Source organism: Garra rufa, chromosome 4 (assembly GCF_049309525.1).
Source record: "Garra rufa chromosome 4, GarRuf1.0, whole genome shotgun sequence".
In the NCBI taxonomy this organism is placed as follows: domain Eukaryota; kingdom Metazoa; phylum Chordata; class Actinopteri; order Cypriniformes; family Cyprinidae; genus Garra; species Garra rufa.
This window is the reverse complement of record NC_133364.1, coordinates 46261897-46279569: the sequence shown is the minus strand read 5'-3', so window position 1 is coordinate 46279569 and position 17673 is coordinate 46261897. Positions and strand designations below refer to the sequence as shown.

General features: G+C 35.5%; 1 pseudogene; it reads left to right on the top strand.

Annotated features, from left to right (window-relative positions):
- The first annotated feature begins 1485 nt into the window (after positions 1–1485).
- Positions 1486–12714, top strand: LOC141332972 (uncharacterized; annotated as a pseudogene).
- Positions 12715–17673: the final 4959 nt, after the last annotated feature.

Sequence of the window (17673 nt, the reverse complement as noted above, 5' to 3'; positions counted from 1 at the left end):
GTATTTTCATACACGAATATATGTTTATCTCGAAAATTTTTTTAACTTGCAACATGGACTTTAAGCATTTTATGCCACTTCAAAGGGTCTCGAATGCTTATATGTTCTCATGTTTTTGTGTGTTTTTTTCAGAATCCATTCGCTCTCGCTATAGAGTGAAAAAGATTATTGGACGAGGAGGCTATGGCAAGGTCTATGAGGGCATCCGAATTTCTGATGGCAAGAAGGTAGACAAACATTTTGCTCTTACTGTACATTAAAATCTGTATCCACTGTGTTTTTAAAGCACCTACATATAGTTTAATACTTAAATACTCAATTCTTCGTGGTCAAGGTAAGGTCAGGTGTTCAATATGCTCATCTGTGTTTTTGCAGGTTGCCATCAAACGTATTCGCAAGACTCCACAGGATCAGTATCTTCAAATTGTAAGTTGGCAAAACATAATATGTGTTTAGTTGTTTAAGAGCTGATTATTGTAGTTTAAGCAGCAAAAACCTTTGACTCTTAACATTTAAAATGATACATGTTTTACCAAACTAACCTTTTGTGGCATCTTTTCTCTAGCCTGGGTATCCGAAACCTCTCATTACAGAAGTTGCACTGCTTCTAATGATGAAGGAAGAGCCCGTAAGCCCTCACTCCATCCAGCTCTACGAGTGGTTTGAGCATCCCCGAAAATTCACACTCATCATGGAGTTTCCAGATCCCTGCGAGAGCTTGCTGGACTTCATCAACAACAATCCTCCAATGAGTGAGACAACAGCGCGGGTCATCATGCGTCAGGCTGTGCAAGCGGTCCAGCACTGCGTTGAACATGGTGTTTTTCATTACGATATTCATCCAGAGAATATCCTGTTTAGAAAACACACCTTGGAGCTCAAGTTGATCGACTTTGGCTGCGGTCATCTACTTGACAGGACAGGCTACAACTGCACGAAATACAGAGGTGAGTTGGCATTTAGTGTAACAGAGAGTGGAAACCAGCATGTAGTGATTTATTGATCATGAGATGTTTTAAAGTATTGCTAAATGCTGAAAATGTCTTGCTCACAGGAATAAACGGTTACATTCCACCTGAGCTCTTCATCTATGGCAAATTCTACTGCGTCCAAACAAACGTCTGGGCTCTTGGAGTCTTGCTGTATGAGATGATGAACAGGTGTCCTCCATTTCGTGACAGAAACCAAGTCATGGAAGCCGACGTCAGATTTGTCAACCCAGATTTATCTGAAGGTGAGAGAATAGCATTGATGCACACATACAGCCTTTGCACAGAATGAACAAACACTGGTGGAGAGCATAGTACAACACAAAGCTGTTTTCATACATGCCAACATTAGTGTCACATGATCATGACTAAGCGGCTCTCTCCTGAAAACAGAATGCCGTGATCTGATTCTTCAGTGTCTAACCCGTGATCTGACTGAACGGCCGGTCATCGAAGACATCTTGCAGCATGACTGGTTTGAAACAGTGGATCGAAAATGAAGAGAGTCAGAGGTGAGACATTTGTCATCTTCAATATATAATATACATTTCAAATATGATTAGTGAAGTGAGTTAATTTGAGCAATCTTGTTGTACTATAATAAATGGTGACAGGAAAAAGACTTGAGTAAAAGACAGTCAGTGTGAAGAATGCTCTGCCTTTTTCTTTGCCAGGGTTGGACATACAGCATCCAGTGAAAAAGCAGATTGGATTGACACATGCTGACGGGAAACTCAGGCCTCTCAAGTAAGCCAGAACTACAGCAGAACTAGAGCCTGTCCACGTTCTTACAGCCCCGTCTGAAAAAGAGCAGAAGAATCAGAGCATGTCAGAGCCTATGGCCTAGTGGTTAGCGCACTGACAAATAGAGCTACTGCGCTTGCGGCCGACCTGGGTTCCAATCTCCACCAAGGGACCTTTGCCGATCCCACACCCCCCTCTTGACCCAACACTTTCCTGTCAGTCTCCACTGTCCTGTCATCTAAAAAGCAGAAAAAGGTTTTGTTTTAAAAGATTAAATTAGTTTTAAAAGCATATAGTTTTAGACGCTTAGTTGTAAATGCTTAGTTTTAGCTTAGGTTAAAAAGCATAGTTTTAGACGCTTGGTTTTAAACGCTTTGTGTTAAATGCTTAGTTTTAAAAGCATGGTTGTAGCTTATGTTCAAAATGGTTTATTGGGAAGTAACAAAAAATATAAAAAATATAAATTAAAAATAAATATAAAAAAGTATATCTGACAGAAATATAAAAAATACAGATAAACTAAGTAGGGATGGGCATTTTAAGCAAAAATACTATTCGATAATCGCAGGGTATTATTCGATTATTATTCGAAAATCGCACCCCTCCCGTGTATGCACGCACATACATAAACAGAGAGAGGACACGAGACCATTCACACTTTCAGTGTGTATGATAACAAACTGTTTAATTCATTTGAGAATCTGTCTTAACAAATCTGTCTTAACATAAGCCATTAAATGGTTGTAATGTATGATTGCTGAAATATTAATATAATAAATAAACATAAACGAATTATGGCACTTATTAACGTAACAGTCCATCGATTAGCATTCAGCTGCTCATAAGCCAAGACATTTCTGTTTTAAAAATGAGCATGAACATTCATAGCATTAAAAAAAATGCTGGGGATAGTTCGTTAGAGTTTTCCCTCGTTCCCACGCTTTCCTTTGATTTAAAATGGCTTTAAATAGACCGTGAGCATTTTACTTTCGATTTAGCGTCAATTCGGTGTCAATTAATTGAATGGACATCAACAAAACAGTACGACAAAATTATTTAGTCTATATCAAACATAGAATTATTCATTTATTAACAAAAATAAAATAACTGTTACATAAGCAAACACGGTGGAACCAAATAAATAAACGAATGTTCTTCCAATGAGCTTCCAAAATCACCTTTTAGATAAACGGCAGCAGTCAAATTATTTTTAAAACAGACACTTTTGCATTTCGTTTAAAAACTAAATCTTTTGCCAACATATTGCCTTTCTCACCTCACTCGACTTGCACTCCTCATGTGATGAAATCAGACTCCTGCCCCAGATGCGACTGTAAGACTGCATTGAGCAGCCGCGTTCAGTTCTCAATTGTACTGTTTGTTCTCTAACTGAACTAAATGATTTTTATTACTAAAAATAAAATAATCAAAACGACGGCCGGGGCTGGTGCCGTGGTGGGCAAGTGACAGCAGGAAGCATTTCAGAATCACTAAAACAACATTGCTGTGCAGCAAGATGGTTAGTCAAGTTATCCCGTTCCGTCGTGCAAAATCACATGACTTTTTTAAAGCGCATTTATTCTGTTAAAGTTTTCTTATTGTAGTTTATGCACATTTTTTTCTTATCGGACAAAAAGTCTATCCTACTTAATTTTGCACATACGTTTTATGCGCATTTTTTCAATTCATGCGCATCTTCACGTTTCCATTCAGAGTTTTGTTTGAGATATTCCGGCCGCAGAGAACAGCCTTTGCATTGTGTTTCAACTATGATAAACAAGCCTCGCACGGCAGAGTTTGCACTGCACTTCATTCTCATTCATTTTATTAGAATTAGAAATCTTGTTCTTCTGTTGTCCTTGACAGCTTTGAAGTGCGTTATTGGCAGCGCCACCCTCCCCCGCGCATCATCACCGAACACTTGGGGAAATTAATAATCGCACAAACCTATTAGATATTCGGTAATTAAATCAACTAATCGAATATTCGAAAATCGTGACCCATCCCTAAAACTAAGTATATAATAAAAATTTGAATTTAATTTAAAAAAAATGTATTCGTTTTAAAAGTATGGTTGTAGCTTAGTTTTAAAAAACATTTTCTATTAGGAAGCAATACAAAATATGAAGAAAAAATAAAAAAAGATATATAATACAAATAAACAGAGTATGTAAAATAAATTTGAATTAAAAAATAGTTTTAAAAGTATGGTTGTAGTATGGTTTTATTAGAAAGCAGTAAAACAAAAATGTATAAAAAAATAACAAAATCTGTACAAAAATGATATCTAATAAAAAAATATATATATAAAAATGAACTGAGTATATAATAAAAATTATAATTTAACAAAAAATTATTAGTTTTATAAGCATGGTTTTAGTTTTAAAATAAATGGTTTATTAGGAAGCTTAAAAAATGTAGATATTTAAAAAGATTACAAACAAATTATATAAAACAATAAAAATTATACTTAATAAAAATTAAATATATTTACATTTATTTAAAAATAAATAATAATAATAATTAAAATATATATCAATTATTATATCTAAAATAATGTAAATCAACTGAGTATATAAAAACTTTAATTTAATAATGTTATTAGCTTTAAAAGCTTGGTTGTAGCTTAGTTTTAAAATAAATGTTTCACAAGAAAGCAATATAATAAAAAATTATACAAATTATAAATATATACATAATTATATCTGAGTATATAATTAAAGTTAGAATTTAATAAAAGTTATTTGTTTTAAAAGCTTTGTTTAAAAAGCATAGTTTTAGATGCTTAGTTTGGTTGTAGCTTAGTTTTAAAATAAATGTTTTATTAGGAAGAAATAAAAAATACACAACATATACAAATGTATTAAAAAATATTAAATATGATATCTAATACAAATATAAAAACAAATACAAATAAACTGAGTATATAATAAAATAATAATTTAATACATTAAATAAAAAGAAACTATTTAAAAAATTGCTATCTAATAAAAAATATAGGAAGCAATTAAAATGTAAAGGGAAATAAAAAAAAAATTATATATATATATATATATATATATATATAATAAAAAAATATTAGTTTTAAAAGCATGGTTGTAGCTTAGTTTTAAAAAATAAAAATATTTGAAAATTGTAAAAATATATATATAAAAAATATATCTAATAGAAATATATAAAAAAACAAATAAACTGAGTTTAAAATTATAATTTAATAAAACTTTTTATTAGTTTTAAAAGCTTAGTTTTATCATGAAGGATTAAAAAATATAAAAAAATATATCTAATACAATATGAGAAGCAATAAAAATTATATATATACGTATAAATTTATAAAAAAAAATTATATATGTATAATGATATCTAAAAATGTATATAATAAAATTTAGAATTTAATAATTTTATAAGTTTTAAAAGCATGGTTGTAGCTTAGTTTTAAAATAAATGTTTTATTAGGAAGCAATAAAAAATATTTATAAATGTATTAAAAAATATTAAATAAGATATCTAATACAAATATAAAAACAAATACAAATAAACTGAGTATATAATAAAATAATAATTTAATAAAACTTCATAGTTTTAAAAGCTTAGTTTAGAAACTTAAACGGTTTTGTGTTAAAGTTTTAGTTTTAAAAGTATATAAAAATATAAAAAATGATATCAAAGAAAAAAAATGAATAAATAAAAAAATAAAAAAATAAATAATAAAGATTGTTTCTGTGATATGTGTCTCTGTGATATATATGTGTGTGTGTGTGTGTGTGTGTGTGTGTGTGTGTGTGTGTGTATACGTGTGTGTATATGTGTGTGTGTGTGTGTGTGTGTGTGTATACGTGTGTGTGTGTGTGTGTGTGTGTGTGTGTGTGTGTGTGTGTATATTGTGTGTGTGTGTGTGTGTGTGTGTGTGTGTGTGTGTGTGTGTGTGTGTGTGTGTGTTTACTTTATTTGAAGTAACATAATTTTTATGGTGTTGGTTATAGTTTTAGTGTTATTTAACTATAATAAGCCTGTTGCTGACAAATGAAATTCATGAAATGTATAAATTACATTTAGGGGGAATATAGATGTTCAATGATTTATCACTCTGAAGAAGTTACTGCAGTACTTGGTATCCCAATAGGTTTAAAAGTTAGTTAGTTTTAAAGGCTTAGTTTTAAAGCATAGTTTAGACGCTTGGTTTTATACACTTTCCCCCGGTTTCACAGACAAGGCCTAAGCCTAGTCCTAGACTAAAATGTAAATCTGAGCTGTTTCAACTAAAATAAAATTGCACTGACTGATCTTAAAATATATCAGTGCCTTTGTTTTGTCTCAAGATGCACACCAGTAATGTTTTTTTCTAAGCATGTTTATAAAAATGACTTAAATGTCCTAATTGAACAATGGCCTAATCCTGGCTTAGTCTAAGCCCTGTCTGTGAAACTGGGCCTTTATGTTAAATGCTTAGTTTTAAAAGCGTAAAAAATATATAAAAATATAAAAAAATGTATCGAAATAAAAAAAAATCCGAAAAATGAAATTTGATAAAAATATATAAATAAATACAAATAAACCGAGTAAATAATAAAAAAATGTAATTTAATAAAAAATATATTTGCTTTAAAAGCTTAGTTTTAGTTCAGTTTTAAAAACTTAGCTTAGGCTTAGTTTTAAAAGCATTGTTGTAGCTTAGTTTTAAAATGTTTTATTAGAAAGCATGAAAAAATAAAAATATATAAAAATGTATGTTTAATGAAAATATAAAAGATATAAACTGAGTATATAATAAAAAAAATATAATTGAATAAGAAAATTTTAAAAGTTAGTAAAGCATAGCTTAGTCTTACAATAAATGTTTTAGTAAGAAGCAATAACAAATTATATATCTAAAAAAAATTGAAAAAATATATGTAAAAATGATATCTAAAAAATAAAAATAAAGAATTAGAATTTAATAAAGCAAAATATTAGTTTTAAATGCATGGTTGTAGCTTAGTTTTAAAATAAATGTTTTATTAAACTGAGTATATAATACAAATGATAATTTAATAAAAAATATTAGTTTTAAAAGCATAGCTTAGTCTTAAAATAAATGTTTTATTAAGAACCAATAAAAATGTAAAAAAAAAATTATATCTTAAAAATAAAAATAAAATTAGAATTTAATAAAACAAATGATTAGATTTAAAAGCATGTTGTAGCGTAGTTTTAAAATAAATGTTCTATTAGGAAGCAATGAAAAAAATAAATAATGTATAGAAATTTTTTTTTAAAAATATAAAAAATTGTATCTAATAAAATAATACAAATAAACTGAGTATATAATAAAAATTAGAATTAAATTAGAATTAAATATAAAAATATTGTTTTAAAAGCATGGTTGTAGCTTAGTTTTAAAATAAATGTTTTATTAGGAAGCAATGAAAAAAATATTAAAATTACTTAAGAAAAATTATACAAAAATGATATCTAATACAAATATAAAAAATACAAAAACTATAGACGGTTTCATCGGGCGTACGCGCCTGGACCTAAGTAAACTTCCGGTCTGTGTTTGTTTATCTGTCTGGTTCGTGTCGCGGGCTACAAACGCAGCTAATAATGAGTAATGAAGTTGGTCTCAGGTTATTGTGCTGTGGTATGTGTTTCCCAAACATTTATTTATTTGTGGCGACCTGCCACGATATAAAAACCGACTGATTTTACAATTGGAAATTGGAATTAATAGACTAATTCATTAATCTGTTAATAGACTTCGTTGAATAAACGTAATACACGTTTAAAAATCAAACCCAGGCATGGGTGTTTTTATATCACTGTATTTCTAAAGAAAGGCTGTCTTTAGAAAATGTCATTTTCATTTCATCCTGCATAAGGCAGCGTTTTTAAATTAAGAGCTGCTTTGCCTATAGCCATTACCGGGGAAACCTCGTTTCTCGTGCTTAAAGCACCTCCTACTGGGAAGTAATGAGTTTGCATTTTTAATAAATCAGTCTAATTTACGCAGCCAACATATTTCGCTTGTTATTAAAAAAATAATATATTCTAGAAGGACTTAGCTGTTGTTATTGATTCTATTTGGATGTAGTAACTATTCGGAAGTTAAGTTTGGGCCACAAAAGCGCCCATGCGCAGTAACGTTTGTTTATGTTGTTGCCGTTGAAACCGTCTATATATAATAAAAATTATAATTTAATAAAAATATTAGTTTTAGAAGCATGGTTTTAGTTTTAAAATAAATGTTTTATTAGGAAGCTATATATATATATATATATTTAAGCAATAAGGTACGAGAGGCAGTGCTGTATGACATTCTGACACAGAACCACATTTCATACTAGAATAACTGACTGTAGCATTGTGTTAAACAAGTATGCAAACTTAGAATAATATGCTTGCAGATATTTAGGAAACATACTATCTATTTTTATTAGTACTGTCAAAATGAGCAGGTGATTATCTTTCCCAGTTTAACAGTGTTAAAAATATTTAACGCAGGGGCAGGGCTAAGGTTGGCCACCCCACTTGTCTTTTTGTTTACTCACTCGCTTTCCTGAAAAGTGTGACTGACGCGATGCAGAAGACAGACTTTATATCTCATTTCTGCTCGTTTTGTTGAACCTTTGCATTTCAGTCGTGACAAATAGACAAATGTGCCGCTCTGTCTTGGTGCTTTGAAAATGAAACTGTTTTCTAAATCCAAAGTACAAAAATTAAGCTTTTGCTTTTGGGACAGTGGGAGGAGCAGCAATCGAACTTGGGTTCACACTAGACAACTGAACCAAGTGTGAAAGCACCCTTAGAGTCACATCAGTTGATGAATATGATTGACAATCCCAAACATTATTTGGCCACTCACACACACACTCCCATTGGAGACTTGCCTTTTAAAAGCTAAAAAGTTCTTTACTGTTTAAAAATTGCACATTGAGACTCCTTCATTGTGATCTATTATGCAGTACGCGTTTCATTTCAATGATGTCCACTCAAGCCCACTTATTAGCAAACATCGCAGAATGGTTCTGAGGGTTTATAGTAGGAGTATCATCTGTGACAGTGACAGACATGAATCTTGTGAACGAGTGATTCAGAGTTTCATTTGAGAGTTAGTCCAGCTTCAGTCTAAAGAGACTCGAGTGCACGAGTGAAATCCTCTTCATATCTGAGAGCACAGTGTGCAGACCATACACGAGTCTAAACATAGTGTGCAGACTTTACAGAAACACACTGTGCAAATTTGATAAATCTAGACTGGACTTTGTCTTCAACATTATCGTCCATCTCTGAGGAGAGTGTAGAGACAGTTGAGCCGCGACACTCAGAGTGTCATGGAGAAGAGCTCAACAGGTGAAATTAAATTTATATAGTTAATAAAATGAATAGTTTTAGGTAATGATGATAGCCCTGCGGGTCATAGTTGTCGCTAATAGTATTTTCTATTTGTTTTTCTTAGTTTCAGAAAGACATACAAGCTGGAAGATGATCATGGCTTCTTTCTTTAAGAAAGTATGTAAGGCTGCAAAGCTCTCCTTCTGCTGCTCCCAGCACACAATAGACCCACAGTTAGACAACTCTACACCAGACGTCAACTTGTTCATCCCTGAGGACGGTGTGGAGAGACTGGAATTGAGTGGAGCCGCTTGTGCCTCCTCAGCCAGAGCTGGATGATCCTGAGCCGTCACCTGTCCCAGAGTCCTTAGACTTTGTCCCAACCAATGGTAAGCCTATGATCATAATAACAACAACAAGATACATTTTACTGAAGCAAAAAAAAAAATAAAAAATCTGTTGAGAAAACACACTTTGGAGCTTAAGTTGATAGACTTCAGCTACTTAGTAGTAATGGCTACAATCACAGGCATTATAGAGGTGAGCTGGCAGTTTGTGTTACAGAGAGTGGAAACCAGCATGTAGTGATTTATTGATCATGTGATGCTCCTAAGTATTGCTAAATAACTAAATAGGAAACTACAAATTTTGCTGTTGTAGTCAGGTTCATATATATTTGGACACTGACACAATTTTTATTATTTTAGCTGTTGACCAAAACATATTCAAGTTACAGTTATACAATGAATATGGGCTTAAAGTGCACACTCTGAGCTTTAATTTTTAGGGCAGTCTCATCAAATTGGTAGAAAGGTTTAGGAATTACAGCTCTTTAATATGTACCTCCTCCCTTTTTCAAGGGACCATAAGTAATTGGACAGTTGAGTCAAAAGCTGTTTCATGGACAGTTTTGGGCTATTCCTTCATTTTTTTCTACATCAATTAACCAGGTAAAAGATTTGGAGCTGATTCTAAGTGTGCCATTTGTATTTGGAAGCTGTTGCTCTGAACCCATCATGTGGTCAAAGGAGCTCTGCATGCAAGTAAAACAGACAATTGTTAGGCTTCAAAAACAATAGAAATGCATCAGAGAGATAGCAGGAACATTAGGAGTGTCCAAATCAACAGTTTGGTGAATTCTGAGAAGAAAAGAATACACTGGTGAGCTCTGCAACATAAAAAGGCCTGGATGTTCACAAAAGACGACAGTCTGGGGGATGATTGGATGGTCCTCTCTATGGTAATAAAACATTTTACAACATCCAACCAAGTGAAGAACACTCTCCAGGAGGTAGACTGTCACTGTCAAAGTCTACAATCAAGAGAAGACTTCACCAGAGCAAAATAGAGAGGGTTTACCACAAGGTGCAAACAAGACCAGATTAGACTTTTAGACATTTTGGTTAAGCAACCATGTAAACAGAAATCAATTTCTTTTTCAAAATATTTATTGAATGACTGACTCAATCGGTTTTGTCTAACGTGAATGTAAACAACTGGGTGAAAATCAGCATATCAGTTTATTAATCCATGCATTTCTGTTCATTTTAAAGTGACAGCAGCCTAATATACTCGCTGTTCTCTGGGTTATTTAATGCTAATTAAACATCAAAAGAAAAGGAACAAATTACTCACTACTCTTGACAGGATAGCTTTTGTAACACATTTAATTTGTTCATTCTAAACAGCATAAACATAATGTCAGAAATATTTCAGTCCGTCTTGTGGTTGTGGATATTCACCAGTTGTATGTTTTCCAGCTTGAGTGTTCAGTCTTGAGATGCACCCTAATCTAGGCTGTTGTGATTTTGTGCAGACTTACAGCAATGGACAGAGTCAAGCTTGAGAAGATGGGTGTTACACACATCCTGAACGCTGTGGCAAGTAAGGAAGATCTTGGAGGAGAGATCAATACAAGAGAGGAATATTACAGAGACGTGAACATCACTTACTGTGGTGTGGCTGCACTGGATGTAAGCTGCTTTGACATCAGCAAGTACTTTTTCCCAGCTGCAGAATTCATCCATAAGGCCCTGAGTAAACCAGAGAGTAAGAGCTGAAACACACACACACACACACACACACACACACACACACACACACACACACACACACACACACACACACACCATTTATCATCCATCATTTGACCAAGAGAGTAAGAACACATTTATTGCTTACTATTTCAGAAGTCAGAAAGACCTTTATTACATTTACTTGATTATGTTTACACACACAAGGAATTTGACTTGAAGACAAGAGTTTCCAGACATAGTGCTAACATTAAACGGTGCATTATATACAGAAGTAGAAATGTAGAGGGGAGAAAAAAACTGTGATTGGTTTGAAGCGAGACTGGGCTGAGTGGGAATTTCCCTCATTCTGGAGATGTGAAGATGTTGGAGATTGGGCAGGAGAGCACCAATAATCCTCTCAGCAGTCCTGACTGTCCGTTGTAGTCTCTTGATGTCAAATTTAGTAGCTGAACCAAACCAGACAGTTATGGACGTACACAGGACAGACTCAATGATGGCCATTTATCAAGTGTTTTACAGAGATAAACTGTCTAGCAACGATTCTGTTTTGAGTGTTGTTCTTTGTTTCCTCAGATAAGGTGCTGGTCCACTGCCTTCAAGACGTCAGCCGCTCCTCAACACTTTTTCTGGCATATCTGATGATCCACCATGACATGACGGTGGAGGACGCCATTGATCGTGTGATACACGAAAGATAGATTCAACCCAACATAGGCTTTTTGAATCAGCTGACACTCCTCAATTTAAAACTCGTGAGGGAGCAAAAACTACAGTCAAGAGTGGAGTTCAACATAGAAAACATAGCGATGCTAGTTCCAGTATCAGAATCTCAAGTGACGGTAAAAAAGCACATCGTCACATCATGACCCACGTGATGCAACTCCTGCAGAAATGCACACTGGACTGGACACCAGTCACTGAGGTCTGGCCCAATGTCTTCATAGCAAATGAGTAAGTCTACAACAGAAATAACATATTATACTAATCAATGTGGTGAAGTAATAATGTGAGACAGTAATCACACATAATGGAGTTGTGTCCTCTTTAGTGAAAGACTAATGGAGGCTGTGGTGTTTTTGTGCAGACAGACAGCAATGGACCGAGTCCGACTGAAGGAGATGGGTGTTACTCACATCCTGAACGCTGCGGCTGTAAAGAAGAGTCTGAAGATATCGTTAGGAAAGCCAAGCAAGGAAGACCTGCTAGAAAAGGCTAATACTGGGGCGAAATATTACGAAGGCATGAACATCACTTACTATGGTGTGTCTGTAATGGACGAGCACTTCGTCCCAGCTGCGAAATTCATCCACAAGGCCCTCAGTAACCCAGAGAGTAAGAGCTGAAACACACACACACTATTTATCATCTATCACTTCATCAAGTGTGCTATAGTGACAAAGTGTCTAGGAATGAGTTTGAGTGTCTTGTCTTTATTTCCTCAGATAAGGTGTTACTGCACAGATGCCAGACGCTCTCCAGCACTCTTTCTGGCGTATCTGATGATCCAACATAATTTAATGCTGGAGGACGCTATTGACCGCGTCATAAAGGTGAGACGTGTCAGACTCAGCATTGGCTTCGTGAAGCGGATAATAATCCTCAACTCAAAGCTGGTATGTCAGCAAAAACTATAGTTTAAATCCACAGCACAGATTCAAAAATTACATGAGCAAAAAAAATTATTAAAATCATTAAACAATTACAAATACTTAAACCCTTTGTACAAAATTTTTATTAAAACTAAATCTTTAAATATTTTTTTAATATTTGTATTTTATATTTTTTGTTTCGCCAGCTCTTCCTCATCCATAAAAAAATAAAAAATAAAACAACATTCAATAAGTGTCTACTTTCTCTTTCCCTGTGAGAAGTCTGTTTAGCAGAGTTATGAAGCGTCTTCTGAGGGTCAGAAAGTGAAATTTTGTAGGAACAAAAAAATAAGTTTTAATGACTGAACATTAATTTTGTAAACCAAATCTAAAATGTGCTGAACCTTTGTGCTTCCAATACAACAGATTATACAGGTGAATTGATAGATGAACAGTTAGCAGCTCCAGGTTATGCAGATGCAAATCACATGTGGAAATCTATCTGTAAATACCTTGTTCCTTCCCCTTGACTGATGTCCCTTATTGCAAACAGGCAGGGATTGGGCTTTCTGTCTACTTTGATCATTTTCATTTTGCTGTTGGGGTTCATGTGATCATCATTAACAAGTCATTTTAAAGAGACATCTTCTTTGCCAGCATCCACCTTGAAACAGAGTGCTAGACCTTACTCTACTTGCATTCATCCTGCATTCTGCCTGCCACACTGAACAAACAAACACCTCTCTGGCCTGATTCAGAATCAGAAAGAGCTTTATGGTGAAGAATGCTTGTACATACAAGGCATTTGTTTCAGTGTCATTAGCTTTCAGTACACAGAGACAACAACAACAACACAGACCATAAAAATAAGATGAGAACAAGAAAATACACACATGTAAATATAAATAGACAAAAATATATATAATAAAAATAAATTGGGAAATAAATAAGTGGTATGTACAGTTGTGCTGTAGATGACAGAATGGATAGTATAGAAGATGTAGGGATGTATTAAGGTGGAGGTGGTAGCAAATTAATATCAGATTATTGCACAATGGAAGGAACATTTTAACTGTTCATAAGGTGGATTGCCTTATAAACAGTTTTGCATAATTTTTAGTCTGTATTCTGCTTTTGGGTCCAAAGCTGTTTGGTTACAACAGAACCACTTATTAATATGGTTAGTAGTTAAAAAAAAAAAAAAAAAAAAACTACAAAAACTGTCATAAAAAAATATATTTATGTGTCCCTGGACCACAAAACCAGTCTTAAGTCGCTGGGGTATATTTGTAGCAATAGGCAAAAATACATTGCATGGGTCAAAATTATTGATTTTTCTTTTATGCCAAAAATCATTAGGAAATTTTAAAAAAAAGTAAAGATCATGTTCCATTAAGATTTTTGGTAAAATTACTACTGTAAATATATCAAAATGTAATTTTTGATTTGTAAAATGCATTAAGAACCTAATTTGGACAACTTTAAAGGTGATTTTCTCAGTATTTTGATTTTTTTGCACCCTCAGATTCCAGATTTTCAAATAGATGTATCTCGGTCAAATATTGTTCTATCCTAACAAACTATGCATCAATAGAAAGCTTATTTATTGAGTTTTCATATGATGTATAAATCTCAGTTTTGTAAAATTTTACCTTATGACCGGTTTTGTGGTCCAGGGTCACACACACACACATATATATATATATATATATATATATATATATATATATATATATATATATACACACATACACATTCACTGATGTCAATTTTTTTAACCAGCATCTGTTCTATCTATAGATACCAAACATTTGCCATTTTTTTAATGGAAAATAGTAGTAATTTCCATATACTAAATGCTAAGCAGAATTTTTTTTTCTTTGCTTATTAGATTCTTCGGTGTGTCAGTGAAGAACAACATTCATTTTGAGGCATTTATATTTTTATGTAGCATTAGATTTTTTTTTTATGTATATGCCAAATTATAAAAAAATGGAACAATCTAGTAAAAAATGGTAGAAATGTAAAAATTGAAGCCTTGCTGATAGAATGAATGTGTAACAAGGAGGGGGTCGGGGCGACAGGGTTGGATCCACAAGCAGGCTTTATTAACAGACGTGGTCAAACAGACAGGATCAAAATATCGGCAAACAGTAACCTCAAAGACAATCCAGAGAGTAATCCGTAACACAGGCGGGGGGTCGAAATCCAGAAGGGCAGTCCAAAGTGACAAAGAAAACAAATAAGACAAACAAAACAAACCAGGAATAAACTAAGGAAACAACAAGGCCTGGGAGCATGGAAACATGGAAAACGCTTAGAATAACAACCATAGGGAATGATAAGACTTCGCAAGGTGGCTGTGTGTGTCTTTGGCTTAAATGCATGTGGGAAAATGTGAAACAGGTGTGTGCAGCAATCAGTTCAGTGGAAAACGAGGAACAGCTGTGTGCAGTGATTGGTGCAGTGGCTTATGGGGATTGCAGTCCAGAATGTGTAGTGCAAGAGTTCATGATGAGAAGACAGACCAGATACATGACAGAGTCCCTCCCCAAGGAGCGGCTTCCAGACGCTCTAACCACATAATACAACCTGGAGGGTGGTGGAGCGGAGGCGGAACAGGGGGAGGGATGGAGGACCAGGTCCATGTAGGGGTACTGGAACCATGAACTGAGGCGGGGCCGACGGAGGGAGAAGCCATGATGGAGGAAGGGTTGGCTCCTGCATGGGGCCGACCGATGGAGGTGGAGCCGATGGAGCCCGAGGCGGAACCGGGGAGTCGATGGTCCTGGGCGACACAGAGGATCCGGAGGGCCACGGCGGAACCCAAGGCTCTGGCGACCCCGGCGGAGATGGAGGTCCGGAGGTACGCAGCGGAGCCGGAGTGACAGAGGATCGAGGCTGTGCCCACGGGAGGGAGGAGGTCCACAGAGCCGGCAGGACGGAGTGACGAGGCGCAGCCGGAGGAGTAGAGTCCAGAGGCGAAGGTGGGGCGACGACTGACCAGGGCGGAGCCGGAGAGACGATGGAGCCCGGAGGAGCTGGTGGGCCGATGGCCGACAACGGAGACGAGGGAGCACAGAGCCGGGGTGGAGCCGCAGGGTCGGAGGGCCGAGGTGGAGTCCAGGACTCTGAGACTGGAGGTGATGGTGAGGGGTTCTTCAGTCTGGACACCGATGGAGACTGGCAGTGCCACGGCAAGTCCTCTGCACCGAAGGTGGGATGTGGGTGAGCAGAGGGACTGTCAGGAGACAGAGGTGGCAGAACTGGAGCAGCAGGGAGGGTGGGTGGGAACCCACACAGTCCATGCATGGCCTCCTTGACCAGAACCGGGCAGACAGGAATCTCATGACAACTGGACAGGACCAGTGGAGGATCAGGAAGGCTGGGCGGAACCAGCGGAGGTTCAGGAAGGCTGGACAGGACCAGCGGAGGATCAGGAAGGCTGGGCGGAACCAGCGGAGGTTCAGGAAGGCCGGGCAGGACCAGCGGAGACTCTGGAAGGCCGGGCAGGACCAGCGGAGACTCTGGAAGGCCGGGCGGAACCAGCGGAGACTCTGGAAGGCCGGGCGGAACCAGCGGAGACTCTGGAAGGCCGGGCGGAACCAGCGGAGACTCTGGAAGGCCGGGCGGAACCAGCGGAGACTCTGGAAGGGCGGTCATCTTGCGCTGTGACTCCTCCAAAACACCCACAGTTAAAGGAGAGCCACATAGCAACAACGCATACTGAATAACGTCCCTTAGTGGTAGGGCTGGGTATCGTTCCAAAATGTTCGATACCGATACCGATACCGATACCCTGAATTCGATACCGGTTCCGAACGATACTTTTTTCGATACTTTTATTTTAAGAAATGTATTTTAACAAGATTACTTTTTCAGGATGTTTGTGACACTTTCACATCAGGCTTATCTCTAAGACCAATAAACAAAGGAACAAAAGCACAAAATGAACAAAGTGTAGTTAAGACAATATATCAGTGAATGTTTTTTTTAATAAAGTTCAAACAGTTTTAACTCAATCAGATTTAAGTATTTGTGAGGCTCACTGCTGCTTAAAGGTTTAGTTCACCCCAAAATTTAAATTCTGTCATTAATTATCTACAAATGAAGATATTTTGGATTTCTAAATCTCCCATAGATAAATCTTTGAATAAAGTTATTTTTGTTTACTTTGCACACAGAAGTATTCTCGCAGCTTCATATAATTATGATTGAACCACTTATATCACATTGACTTATTTTGACTATGTTTTTGGTTCCTTTCTGGGCATTGAAAATGCATATCCAGTAAATATAGGAGGATCAGAAAGATCTTGGATTAAATCCAAATGATCTTCATTTGTGTTCTGAAGATAAACAAAGGTCTTATGGGTTTGGAACAACATTAGGGTGAGTTTATAATGACAGAATTTTCATTTTTTTGGTGAACTAACCTTTTAAGATCACCTGAAATCACTCTTCAGAAAAATTAGCATGTAAGACAGATATTGATTCTTCATGGTCAATTTTGATTGCCGATGTTTTACAAGCAAATGGGCTGATTCTGAAAGCCTTTTTAATATATTTAGTTTACACCTTAAGCAAGGGACAAGAATGAATGATAATATGAGTACATGAACAAGATGTTTATTTTCTCTATTATAGGTACAGCCATTTAAATTAGAGGCAACCACTGCATTTAGATTAAAATCTAAATAAATGACAAAATATATTATAAATAACAAAAAATAAACGACACAGTTCTTTCTTAGTCGTATAGACAATAAATACAACCATAATCAAAATAGGCTACTCTTTCAAAATTCAAAGTGCAAACAGAGACCGAATCTTCAAGCATGATACAGAGCTATTAATAGACAACTAATTTGTCAGCCCACATACTAATAACAGCTTCAATATTTTATGAAGCCTAATTTGCGCGCATTGGGGAGTCGTTCTCTAAACGTGGGGTATTAAAATTGCTTTAAATGCGTGTGCGCTTCTTACTTTTGGTTTCGTTTC